The sequence below is a fragment of the Atractosteus spatula genome, assembly GCF_055471065.1.
Source record: "Atractosteus spatula isolate fAtrSpa1 chromosome 10 unlocalized genomic scaffold, fAtrSpa1.hap1 SUPER_10_unloc_5, whole genome shotgun sequence".
Classification (NCBI taxonomy): domain Eukaryota; kingdom Metazoa; phylum Chordata; class Actinopteri; order Semionotiformes; family Lepisosteidae; genus Atractosteus; species Atractosteus spatula.
Window position 1 is genome coordinate 1,457,502 of NW_028296625.1, and position 13,514 is coordinate 1,471,015.

The following is a 13,514-nucleotide window of genomic DNA, read 5'->3' on the forward strand; positions in this document are numbered from 1 at the left end:
AGGACGATTGATACGACTGGACGAACACAATTTGTGGCGTTTAGCATGACATGGAAAACGGTACCGGAGCATTCGGGTCCGGAGTACCAGACTCAGAAACAGTTTTTACCCCCGCACTATCAAACTATTAAACTCCCAGCCTCTCTCACTCTCACCTCACCTCTCACCTATGATCTGAACCTCACAGTGCCTTCTTTCTTACCAAAAACCCAAACACACATTGAATCTACCTCTACCATACATGTCAAAAGCTCACTCCCCATTATTTCTATCCCTTTATTTCATTCTTTTGATGCATGTTTTTGCACATCACCTGTTACCTTTTTGTTGTTATGCACACTGCCTGTTGTTGTTTTTTGCACATCGGCTGTTGTCTCTGTCTTTCTTTTGTTATACAATTGTATTGTTGTGTTTTTTTCTTTGTACTACTTATGTCCGAGAGCTAGCTAAATAGCATTTCGTTATACCATATACCTGTGTATGAGTATAATGACAATAAACTTGAACTTGACATAGTCTTGCAGGCAGTATATTATTTTATCGTTTAAAAAAACACGGTCTTCTCGTATCTAAGTCAGAATTTTTGTGCTTTCGAACGTTACTTCCAACCTGGACTGAAAGCTCACCCGATGTGTTTGTGATCAGACCATGAAGTGAGGGGCTGTACCAAGCGCACGTTCCTTCCCAATGCTGAGGTGATCATTCGGAAGATGGGTGTGAAGAGAGACAAGCTTTGTCGACTAAAAAACAATGTAGGATATGCAAGAATACCAATCACTGGCGACAGTTATGTTCTCTTACTATTGAGACCCCTACATTGCGAGTTTTTTTAAGACTTTGAAACTAAAGGAAAGCAGTGACAGATGAAACAGGCACAGGTGGGGTTTGAACCCACGATCGTCGGTTTACGAGACCGACGCCTTACCACTTGGCCACCGCGCCTTCAAGGAAACAAGGGAATAATGTTGTTCAAATTAGTTTTTTCTGAATATGGTTTACATCGCCTGGAGGCAGCAACAACAATAAAAGGGATACTTGTCCTTAAACTCGGACGTGATGTTCTGCAGACATGTGCATAATGTCCTGTTTTCTTACAGTGTAGACATTTTGCTGTTCACGCTCCGCATTTATCTGCTTTGTGCATTGTTAGTCCGCACCTGTAACATGTAATGTCAGCCGTCCCCTGTTCTTCTATTTCTCTAGCATGACTGCGTCCTGCTGCTCGGCTTTTATTTGTAAAGTTTGAGCGAGCGTCCCGTTCAGTGTCACTGTAGTCAGAAAGCATTCTTGATTCTGCTTGAGCTGCTTCATGAATCTAGCGACTGTAAGAGCTCTTTCTAAAGTCAGCCCTTCCTCCTGCAGCAATTTATAGTCTCTTATGTGCACATTTTCCACAAGTTGATCTCTTAACATGTCAGTTTCCAATACTCCAAAGTCACAAGATTTAGCCAGTCCTCTTAGTGCAGTCACAAAAACATCAACAGATTCGTCCTGAGACTAAGTTCTCTGCCTAAATTTATGCCGTTCCAAAACCACATTTCTCCGCGGTGTAAAGTACGCGTCTAAGGCAGCTACAGTCTGTTCATATGTACCTTTTTCTCCAGGGAGGTTGGCGAAAATCCGCTGCACGGGAGCCCCGATACAGTGCAGTAATGTAGCACGTCTCACGGCATCCTGAGCTTCTGTATATCCACTGGCTGTTTAAAAAAAAATCTGTACGACTCCATCCATATCTTGTATTCCGTATACAAATCTGGAGCTCCGAGGTTCAGTGGAAGCGGTGGAAAAAGCTGGGCATAAGCAAAGCTTCTCGGCGCGGCTGCCATATCTTCCATGGCGCAAGCTAAACGAAAAGTCCGAAAATTCAAAAGTTCGTTTCTACCAGCAAGAGAACTAAAATCTGCAGTGTTCTGCTCGCTTTGAGTCCGTCAAGCACTCATCTCTCGTCGCCATAAATGTGTATTTTAATAAAGAGACGTTTTTATATTATTTTAACTACTTTATTAACTACACAGATCACGCCCTTACACCATATATCCCCGCCTTCTACTCTCTCGTTCTGTTGTCTCGCGATTTCTACTCACTATACTACATTTAGCATGACTTCTTGTTGCAGTTGAGCTCAAAGCTGGAGATGATCTCCATATTCTACCGCAGTAACTAGTCCGAAACGTAGTACACAGTACACACTTTTTAAGTGAAGTCAGGTTGTTAAAAAATTAAACCAGCGCCCTGTCATAGAAACGTACCTCGGTCTCCCGCGCAACAAGCGGGGGTACTCAGCACTATACTAACGAGGAGCGCTTGTCTGCAGCTGAGCGTCAGCTCTGTTTACTGTCAGCAGTCATTTCCTCATTTCCAAAGACTTTTTCACCTGCTCTCAGGTTTTAAAGACGATCATAAACGCTCAAGAAGTAATTCATGTCAGTTTGAAGTCTGTTTCTGTTGTCTCAGCTCTTGATAAAGAAAAGCCGTGCGTGGGAGACTCCCTCTCTGACGACGTTTGCCGTCACCCTGCGAGGGAGAAGAGCCATCAATCACCGAGGCAACCACTGAGACAGTTAACATTGAACACGTGAAATGCGAGATGTTGTGATATTTTTTCCCGCTTAAGGCTTCTATCGTTTCTACTCTAACGAGAAAGACCTCTTTATTAGAAGTGAGATTTTAACAAACGTCTCCAGGGGTAACTGCGACCTGAACGCAACGCCTTAGACCACCAGCCATCTTGCCTGTGGTACTTATAATGAAGTATATATTTTATTTCTACTCGTTGATAAGAAAAATCATGAAATGAAAAATCATGTAATTAGGGATATGTCTTTTTTTCATGGGGAAAACTAGCCCGAGCAAATGTAAAGTTTAGAGCAGCGCTCAATAAAAATGATCAGAAACCGAAAGCGCTTCTTATACGGATCAGTAAATTCCGATACCACTGGTTCTGCAGAAGAAATAAGAAAAGCCGAACTCAAAGCACTGTGTTGCCATTACGGCTACTCCATCTGCAGCTGCTTTAAGATTACTCACACTGTGTTGCCATTAAGGCTACCTAATTAAAAAAAAACTTATCGTCACCTTTTTGAACGTGATCGTTAGACACCCGTTAAATCTCAACCGAGGTTTCTTGAGAGATCGTTCAGCGAGCGAGTAATAAAAAACTACTTCGCTTCCAACCTCTGCTGTCGCTGTGAACTCGGACGTGATGTTCTGCAGATGTGCAGTGTGCCTTTCCTCTTGTCGTATTCAAGAGTACTCACTGTGTGAGCTCCTCACTGCGTGTCCTGTACTCTACTGTGATTTCAATTAGATTATCTATGTGGAGTGTAGTAACATGATCTACTTGAACATTTTCGGTTTGTGAAATGAAACACTAAAGAAAATACAAGCAATGGACATTTAAAATAACCACAGTAAAGCTAGAAGAGTGAAAGATAAAAGACTATTTAGAATGACATTCACAATAGACTTAAGAACAGTACAACCGCCCGAACAGGGAGTTGAACCCTGGGCCCTCAGATTAAAAGTCTGATGCTCTACCGACTGAGCTATCCGGGCTCTGAAAGAAACTCGACACTGTCGGGATCCTCGCAAGTTACGTGTCTCTTGTGCCGAAGAGCAGTCATACCTGACCCGTCTGGAATGACCACTGACAGACTTTATCCAGAAGCGACGGCACCACTCCCAGTAGAATGAGTGAGAAATACAGCATGACATGGGGAGGTAAGGGGCTCCCGCAATTAATCTTTCCTCACATTACTGATTTTTTCAATAGCATTTTGACCTTTTTTCACATTCAGATTTTTTTTCACATTTAATACAATCTTTTAATCAACAACATTAAAAAGAAAACAAATGGAACATTTTTTGGAACAATAATTAAAAAAAAACTTTCAATGCCTTGGTTGTATATGTGTGCACACCCTTTATAAAGGGAGTTGCAACAGTGCTGAAATTTAAAGAGCATTTCTGTAGAGAAAACAGCATTTTTTCTGCCTTGATGTTAAGCTTAGGGAGCCTGTCTTTTAGAAATTCTATTTCTTAACACCTTGCACAGCCTCCTGACAGACTAACAAATATTTTTTGGAGAAATTGGCTCACACACCGGAAGACACTAACGTTTATTTACGTTAGAGTATGTGAATAACAGTTTAACCGAAAAAGTTTGTAATTGTGATTTTGTTAAAATTCAATAAATCGTCTATCAACAGTAAGAAATTATTAAGAAATTGTTTTATTTCATAAACTATAAGACAATTAAGAGAGTTTATAGGTCATATCCGTCGCTTATGTTCTTTTAACTCTAGCGTTCAGGATCCAAACCCAGGTGCGGACGGTTGTGTTTCTTGAATCTCTTGTAATCATCAAAAGTCGATGTGTAGTCCTTCAGTACTTTCTCGAGTTGTGCCATGGATATTTTATTCGATAAATACTTGTCATGCTCTTTTGCATTTACCTAAACAAACGGAAAAAGTTCAAAGTGTGTTTATGGCTGTGCTTCACATCTAGACGAGAGCATTTGTAACAGTACAGGACACGCAGTGAGGAGTTCGTGAAGCTTTCAGTTTAGTGCGGAGTTCAGAAGGAGGATTCGCTCGCTGAATGATCTCTCAAGAAATCCCGGGTGAGATTCAACAGGTGTTTTCTGCAACAGTCACGACAAGTGTGAAGCAATCTCTGGATTTCCTGAATTTGAACTAAATTACTAGTTCAAATAATTTAGGATTTAACAGAACTAAATGAGGTACATTTAAAACAGCAGCGCAACTCTGCGGCACGTCGAGTTTAATTGTGTAAACCTGGCTCTCTCTGAACACGAGCAAAGAGTTCTCACTCAACAGAAGATTGCAATGTGAGTACTGTAATATAAAGCACCTGGAGATGCCAGGGATTGAACCCGGGACCTCATACATGCGAAGCATGCGCTCTACCACTGAGCTACATCCCCGATGGAAAAGGTAGTGGAACAGACTTAGAGATGTGCAGATGCTCACTGATCACAATCCACCATTCATGAAGAATGCCTGCAGTTTCCTACTTTCGCGTTTCCTCTACTACAGAGTAAATTAATGGGAATGAAGAAATAAGGAAGGAAAAATAATCGCATTGAAGCTTCAAGAGACTGGGCAAAAATTAATATATTATTTTTGTATCCAGTCACACGTGCGACGGTGGTTAATTCCCAGACGGGGGAGTGCTTTTTTTCTACCTCCTTACTCGACTGTCTTTCAATTCTGTTTTATTTGAAAGCTTTTTACATCTTTTATGTGCTCTTGATTAAACTATGCATAGAAAAACAGCACTACTGATGATTTTCATGGACCGATGCACACTTGTTCTGTACAACTCGAGTGATAAAGCCCTGTCTGCAAATGTTGTAACGCCCCAACCACAGGAATGGTAACAGGAAGGATCGTGTTCTTATTTGATAAGTCCTTTTGAGATGTCTTGTCAATGCACACAGGCGTTAGAGCTGAATAATTTACTTTTAGTGGTGTTTTTAAACAAAGATGGAACATGTTATTTCTATACCAGGAAGAAAGGAGCAGACTTTTACTTTAAGAGGCAAAAACGACACCTTATCAAAGCTAATATTAATTAAAATGACATCACAACAAAAGAGTGGAGCCTTGAGTGAATTAAAATTAGTTTTCATTGGACGTCTGTGTCTCCTTAACTTTGTAGGTGAGAGAGAGGATTGTGATTATTTGCAGGTGCTTCTCGGAAGTGCGTTGGTGCTACAGGTGCCTTCCAAATAATTAAATCGGGTTTGAATCCCAGCCAGTACAAACCCAAATCTTTTCAAGATAATCTGTGGTCCGTTAACACATCTTTTGAAACACTACAACAGGTAACACCCCGTGTGAAACATCATGAGCATCTGTTAAACCTCTCTACCTGCCCGTTCCTCAAAGAGACATGACGAGGGTCTGAAGGGACATTTTGAGCCGTAGAAACATTTTATCATTCCGTACTTTCCTGTGCAGTCAGGTCAGTTCCACTTCAACTGCGCCCGACAATGGAGGTCGTTTTGAAAACAACGAGAGTAAAGAGACACCGCACGTCTGCAGAACATCACGTCCGAGTTTAAGGACAGCAACATCAGAGATTGGAAGCTAGGGAGTTTCAGGTCTGTGGTTGTATTATAGGTTCTAGAAAGTCTGAATACCTTTGCAAGAAGTATTTCAGAATCCCAGTCAAATCCAGTACGAATGCCGCATAGATCTGCATTGTACAATTAGTATACTGTTTGTCCGTTGAATCAAACACGCCTTATAAAGCATTTCTAAAACAGGAGAGGTCGTTAGGGAATGCGTCTTCCTGTAAAAATAAAATGACTTCAAGGGCACTATAAGCAGAGGTGTGAAAGCCTGCTCTACAGAAGAACTAAAGCCAGAGATGCCAAAGAGGTCGAGATTTCACCACGTGAGAGAAAGCATCTCAGAAAACGAAGTTGCGGTCGTTTCCACGCGTTATAAAACCACTAGGTCAAACAACAAGAGCTAAAGAGCCGCTGTTGAGAGTAACGCGGCCGAGCGTTCTAAGGAGCTGACTTAAACCTCCAGTCTCTTCAGGAGCATCTGTTGGAGTCGCACTGCTACAGCGTATCTCCTTGTTAAGTATCCCTTTTATTGTTGTTGCTGCCTCCAGGCGATGTAAACCACATTCAGAAAAAAATAATTTGAACAACATTATTCCCCCCTTTACTCAAAGGGACGGTGGCCAAGTGGTAACGCGTCTGTCTCGTAAACCGAAGATCGTGGGTTCAAACCCCGCCTGTGCCTGTTTCTTTTGTCACTGCTTTCCTTTAGTTTCAAAGTCTTCAAAAAAATCGCAATGTAGGAGTCTCAATAGTAAGAGAGCATAACTGTCGCCAGTGATTAGTATTCTTGCATATCCTGCCTTGTTTTTTAGTCGACAAAGCTTGTCTCTCTTCACACCCATCTTCCGAATGATCGCCTCAGCATTGGGAAGGAACGTGCGCTTGGTACAGCCCCCCACTCCATGGTCTGATCACAAACAGATCGGGTGAGCTGTCAGTCCAGGTTGGAAGTAACGTTCGAAAGCACTAAAAATCTGACTTAGGAACGAGAAGACCGTGTTTTTTTAAACGAGTAAACGATAAAATAATATACTGCCTGCAAGACTATGTCAAGTTCAAGTTCAAGTTTATTGTCATTATACTCATACGCAGGTATATGGTATAACGAAATGCTATTTAGCTAGCTCTCGGACATAAGTAGTACAAAGAAAAAAACACAACAACAATACAATTGTATAACAAAAGAAAGACAGAGACAACAGCCGATGTGCAAAAAACAACAACAGGCAGTGTGCAAAACAACAAAAAGGTAACAGGTTATGTGCAAAAACATGCATCAAAAGAATGAAATAAAGGGATAGAAATTATGGGGAGTGAACTTTTGACATGTATGGTAGAGGTAGATTTTCAATGTGTGTTTGGGTTTTTGGTAAGAAAAAAGGCACTGTGAGATTCAGATCATAGGTGAGAGGTGAGGTCACAGTGAGAGAGGCTGGGAGTTTAATAGTTTGATAGTGCGGGGGTAAAAACTGTTTCTGAGTCTGGTAGTCCGGACCCGAATGCTACGGTACCGTTTTCCATGTCATGCTAAACGCCACAAATTGTGTTCAACCAGTCGTATCAATCGTCCTAAAGTTACGGAAAATCGGATGCAACTACTGCAATCAGCACACATTTCTTCAGGATAATCGAGCGGTTTAAAACAGCAAATTCACATATTCGTGTCTTTTAAGCTTTGTGTTTCGCTCTCCAAATAGAGGCACGGGTTCAAATCGCACTCCCGACAGTCAGGCGTTTTACCCTGTCTTTTTTACCTGCCTTTACACTGTTTCAGTCTTGTTGTGCTCGCTGACAATCACAGTACGAGGAAAACGGAGAAACTAGCAAAAACATAACGGAGAGAAAAAAGCTTCGTAAACACGTGAATGTGATTAGCAGCAGTAAGGTATGCATTCAAATGTTTAAGGCTGATTTATAAAAGCAGCAGAAGAAAGGTGCAGCCTTTGTGAGAATTCGCGGGTTTTTATGCTGCTTGGACTTCTTTCAAGCCTATGAAGTGACCCCCGTTTTATTTTCATTTTCAAACTTCAGAACCGAATAACAAAAAGGTTTCATGTGTGACAGCATTCCGTTGCAAATACCGTTTCCACGATGTATTCAGCGACGGGAATGAAATATTTTAGTGCTGGCTCAAATGCGAGGAATTTCCGAAAAGCCTGGAAAAGCAACGCTTGCAGTAAATGACAAATTTAAAGCGTATAGTCAGTATGAACAGAACAACGTAATGCTCTGTAAAAACGATCTGAAGCCGCAATTACTCTTTTATCTCGGGCAGTTCATTCCGATACGATGTTTCCGCAGAATAAATGAAATGCCGAACTCCAAACATGTTGTTGCCATTATTGTTACTCCTGCTGCTGTAGTTTTAAGCTTTAATCAGTGGGTATGTAATGTTGTAAAGGGGCTGGACTACTTTGTTCAGTCCAAATTCCATTATGTGAATTTATGCTTTTTTAATATAAGCATTAACAATACAATGCGTGCTCAAAAACCATTACTTATTAGCTTAAGAAGCGGCAGTGTTTTGACAAAGTGTGGTATTCGAACAGTAAATGCTGAAGTGTTTAATACTTGCTTGTGAGCAGATCTCCCTCTGTTTAGACAAACTCTTGTTTGGCCGATGATTTCAGATCAAAATCTGAATCAAGTGGAAAGAAAGTTGAATTACGCAAAGGTCATATAAGGCACTGGGTATCACTGTTACGCCATCAGGTCCTGCTAGGAGGATTGGGGGGATCAAATTGACACAGAGGGACCCAATGTGGGGGCTGAACCCACAGTTCTGAGATTAAGAGATTCATGCTGTATTGACTACACCTATATAACTCTTGTGCTACAGCAGTAATGTTTCTGGGTGTGGATGGACATGACATAATAGGCTGACAGCAGGAACACGTGGCCCACAGGCAGTGACAGTATCGCTATCACATTTGGCTGCAGTATATTGTGTTGAGAGCAGCAATAACTTTCCTGCAGAGATGGGAGTGCCTTTAATACAGCTCTTTCAATCGGACAGAGTAACAGGAACTGACCTAAAGTTTCTGCTGTGGATCCATCTCCACGTGGGGGAAAGAGACAGTAAAATAGCGATGAAGAAACAGAAAGAATTGTGCTCTTTGCAAAGTAGGAAAGAGGTGGTCAGACACATAAAACAGCTTGGTGATAATTTGCAGCAACAGTTTTAGGTTATTTAGTACAAGGATTTCTCTTCATGTTCCTTAAGATGTGTAATTTGTATGTTGGTTGTATGAGAACAGTTTCAAGAAGACTCTCTTTAAGGCGATTACAAGTTTCTCGAACAAATCTGTGTCATATTTTTAAAATAATTTAGCTAATGAGCAACGAGAGTATAAATGAATTCTCCCACCCTCCATTCAAAGATAAAACTCCATGTGCGAGTCTAAGTTTCCTTGGAGCTAATGATGTTCGTCATTATTGGACATTCCCAGTGATATTGACTAAGGAGCTCAATTTTTACATGTTGTAGTTCAACATGTACAAAATATTCGTATCCCCTGCAAATATCGGCAAGGTCAGTGATATTCTCAACAATGTGTGCCATTGCAATTCATGCAATTCGCGCCATACTTTTTCCCAATGTATTCTGACATGCCAAGATCAGAGGGTCATATTTAAAAAACTGGTGCATTAAAATTTTTTGTACTTCAGGATTTTGATAGTCTGTTACATTGTCTTTCACACGTCGGTGTCAGAACTGTGAGACATTTTCATAATTGGGGGGGAAGGCCGTAGCAATAAGCAGAAAGTGCAATCACCTTTTCCCAGTGTAAGTCCGTGTTATGGTGAGTTTTCAAAATTGGTTTGCGATTTTCTGAAATATATTCCATACAAAAATATAATTTGGACAGTCGCTATTTATTTGGATATCCCCTTTCACTGAGGATGTCTACAGTATTCCAGCCGGATTAGTACTGATCGACGAGAGCCATCTACAGGCGAAAGGCGACATAACATCACAGCAGCAGCATTTAAGGTGGAACGAAAAACGCGAAGAAGCTGGCGAATAAGAAGCCAACTTCAGCCTCGTAGCAGACCCTGGGAGGCACGCTCAAAATAATCATCTTTCCCAGTACTTCAGAGTCATATTTAGAGCGCTTTACTGCAATTTTATGTGATCGATGGAAGATGTGAAGCCATCGAGCCTGTACTGCGATTCACATTGAAATTGAAGCCATTTCTCATGCTTTCTCTCATTGTCGGGGCTGCAATTGCGTGTAAAGGAGGCGACTTGAAAATGAAACGTGCAATCACCTTACAGAGGGTCTTCACGACGGGGTGCGTCAGCTAGTTCTCCATTATTGTCAATTTACTGGACTTCTGAAGAAACCTATCGACATCGAAAATACAAACTGCACAGCTTAAGGCACATGAAGAGATCCGTGTGCTGATTGACTCAAAAATGTCCCTACAAATAATCCGCCGGGATGATTTACTTGTCCGACCACCTCCCTCCGTCCCTCTTTGCTGTTAGCACAATTCTTTCAGTTTCTTTTCTTGTATTTTCCTTGCTATTTTACTGTTGCTTTTCCCCATGAGGAGATGGATCCACAACCGAAACCGTTTTCACCCTTTGTTTCTGCAGCGTCAGTCTGTATGAGGAGCACAACTCGCACAGCTCCAGTGGCGCAATCGGTCAGCGCGCGGTACTTATACAGCAGTGCACAGCGGAGTCATGTCGAGGTTGTGAGTTCAAGCCTCACCTGGCGCAGTGTCTTTAGCTACTGAAAGCAACTGTCGAGTTTAGATACTCTTAGGTATTTGATGGAGATAAATTAACATCAAACGAACAAGTAAAGGTAAAGGTTTATTTCGAGTCACAATCAAAGAAGGCTCCACAGCTGAAACATTGTGTTTCCTTCTCTTTTCAGCATGGAATGTGTACCTCCAGTTGACCTGCACACAAATATATGAGAGAGGTCTACTGAGGTGAGTGGAGCACTGAAGACTTAATAAAGCTCTTGCATTAGATTCTGTTTTTGTTGTTCCCCAGATTTGTTTTTAAATGTTCTTTTTCTTTTGAAGTTGTTGCGTTTGGTTGTTTTTTTATAGTTGTTAGACAACTACAGGGATTTACCTAGGTTCCCGGAAGACTTCTCATTTTGTGTTTGTTGTGTTTTTGGGTTACAACTATTTTTTTTCTGTTAATAGGACCCCACGCATTACTGTGGGACTAGTTAACTTTAGTTCTTACATTGTACCTGAAATGACCTCAATAACTACTACTCTGTTTCCCTTTTTTTAAAAAAAAGGCAAAACTGATGTTTGTTTCTCCTTGTTGCTGATTGGTAGCTACAGCGGGTCAGTTGCAACAAACTTGGCCTCTGAAATGTGTCAGCAGGTCTGTACTGAACCTGTTCTCAATTGCAACAAACCTAAAATAACAGCTGCTGCCCATTAGATGTTACTGAAGTAGCAGACTAAGCGGAACAATAGATTACATTGGAACTGTCCTGAATGTAGTGGAAATAATATCGTCCTTAAGTAATGAACTGATGCACCACTTGTTTGAAAATTATTTTTATATTTAACTAAAATTGCTTTCCAGACACTACAATTGTACAATTACAATTAGGAATTTTATCAATACATATTTTATTAATAAAAGTGTGATATCTAAATAATAAAGTTTAATGTTATCTTTAACATTAGTACTTTAGTAGCTGTATTATGCTTTTGTGAATTTCCAGGTATCCCGGTGGAGAGATCTGAAATTAAGGAAATACATATTTAAAGGGGTGTAAGTCTTAAATGAGTTCTGTTACATCTGGGTGTTAATTGAATAGATTTGTTGTATTATTTAATTTGATTTGACTCTACACTTCTGTTTCTCATGAGAAAATATTGGGGATTTGGAGATACAGATAATAAGTTGTACTATACAGGCAAATGTATGGTTACCTTAATGAAGAAACTGTTATCATTACCCTTTTCAACATTATTATTTAAGACAGTCTTTCAGAACAGTATTCTCGTATTAGTGGCTATAGTCTAATGATAACGGTGGTGAAACAGGCGAAATGTGTGGAAAGATTTGGAGATGGAACAGGAGACTCATACAGTCGATAGAAAGGTTGGGTAGGATTGCACACACCACCATGCCAGTGCTTACTATAGTGGTTTAAAAACATAATAAGTGATTTAACAACATCAACTGCACTACTGAGAGCTCAGCTCCACTACTAGTAATACATCGCCCCTTTTTGTTTTCTACATGTATTTAATTAGTGCTTCTTTCGTTTTAACTGATTTAAAACAGAATCTCTATAAAACAGATAAATGTGTATGTGTCGCGCTGAAATTCACACACGAGGGAAGCCACACGAGTAAGGAAAGATATCGCGTTTAGGAAGAAATCCAGGGTGATGACCCTGCTGAATGGAGACAGCCTCATACATGAGTGGCATGTGCTCTACCACTGAACTGAACTCCCGACAACTACCTTTATCTGAGTGAGGAGTCTGGAGTCTGGAGTCTGAAGAGTGAGGAGTCTACAAGCCCAGAAAACGTGAGGAGAATTCAGAACAGAAGGCTCTTCACCTTTCACTCAGCTTTCGTTGGACGTCTAAGTGAATGACAAATTTTCACTTTTTGATTAAAGAAAATAAAAAACACCTTTCTTCCAGCCAGATTCAAACCAGAGACCGAAGGATTCCTCACTGTTCCCACTATATTCCTCCGCTCTAACAACTGAGTTATCAAAAACACAGGAATCCCACCTTTTGTCATACAAAAAGCACAATGGAGTGCAGTGTTCCTATTTATTTAAATCCCAGTTCAAAATCAAATCTCATTCTCATAGTCCTGATTAGTTTAAATTTAAGCAATTAACCAGGCTTCTACTGTATAAACTTCTAGAGATATTACAAATTGTTTGAAGGGACATCATTTCAGATGGAAATTGACTTTTTTTCTAGTGGGATCACATTAAACCTTTCTTTTGGATTGAGAACAGGATCATTGTGAGATTCAAAACACATCTGTCTTTGCTTCTTTCAAGGATGAATGGATTATTGAGATGCAAACATTGGTTCAAATCAAAACAAAATTGTGCTATATAGTACTTCTGTTTTTATTTTCAGCTACCAAAATTTAGCCTTAGTTGTAAAATTCCATATTAATATTCAATATTAAGTAGATTCAAACATGCACAGTAGAGAAACAGAATAAATGAAGTAAATGTTTCACTAACATTTAAGTGCAACCTATTGATCGTCTTTGGCCAGTGAATTGCATAAGGCACCGCACAACTTTAACTGGAAGAAATACTGTGTGTTCTGAGTGGCTGCATCTGTATATAATGTTATTCAGATAAGTTTAGGTGGAGGTCAAATTCTAACCTCGTACTTCTGCTTCCCTGCTAATAACAGCTCTCTGGCTACAGAGGGTGCTGCGC

General features: G+C 40.4%; 4 non-coding genes across 4 annotated transcripts; 1 reads left to right on the plus strand and 3 right to left on the minus strand.

Moving 5' to 3' along the window:
- Positions 1 to 870: 870 nt before the first annotated feature.
- On the minus strand, positions 871 to 942 carry trnat-cgu (transfer RNA threonine (anticodon CGU)). Its single transcript has one exon. It is a non-coding gene; the product is annotated as a tRNA-Thr (tRNA).
- A 2,540-nt stretch (positions 943 to 3,482) lies between these two features.
- On the minus strand, positions 3,483 to 3,555 carry trnak-uuu (transfer RNA lysine (anticodon UUU)). Its single transcript has one exon. It is a non-coding gene; the product is annotated as a tRNA-Lys (tRNA).
- Positions 3,556 to 4,873: 1,318 nt separating this feature from the next.
- Positions 4,874 to 4,945, minus strand: trnaa-cgc (transfer RNA alanine (anticodon CGC)). Its single transcript has one exon. It is a non-coding gene; the product is annotated as a tRNA-Ala (tRNA).
- A 5,790-nt stretch (positions 4,946 to 10,735) lies between these two features.
- trnai-uau (transfer RNA isoleucine (anticodon UAU)) lies at positions 10,736 to 10,829 on the plus strand. The gene is made up of 2 exons: positions 10,736 to 10,773; positions 10,794 to 10,829. It is a non-coding gene; the product is annotated as a tRNA-Ile (tRNA).
- The last annotated feature ends 2,685 nt before the right edge of the window (positions 10,830 to 13,514 follow it).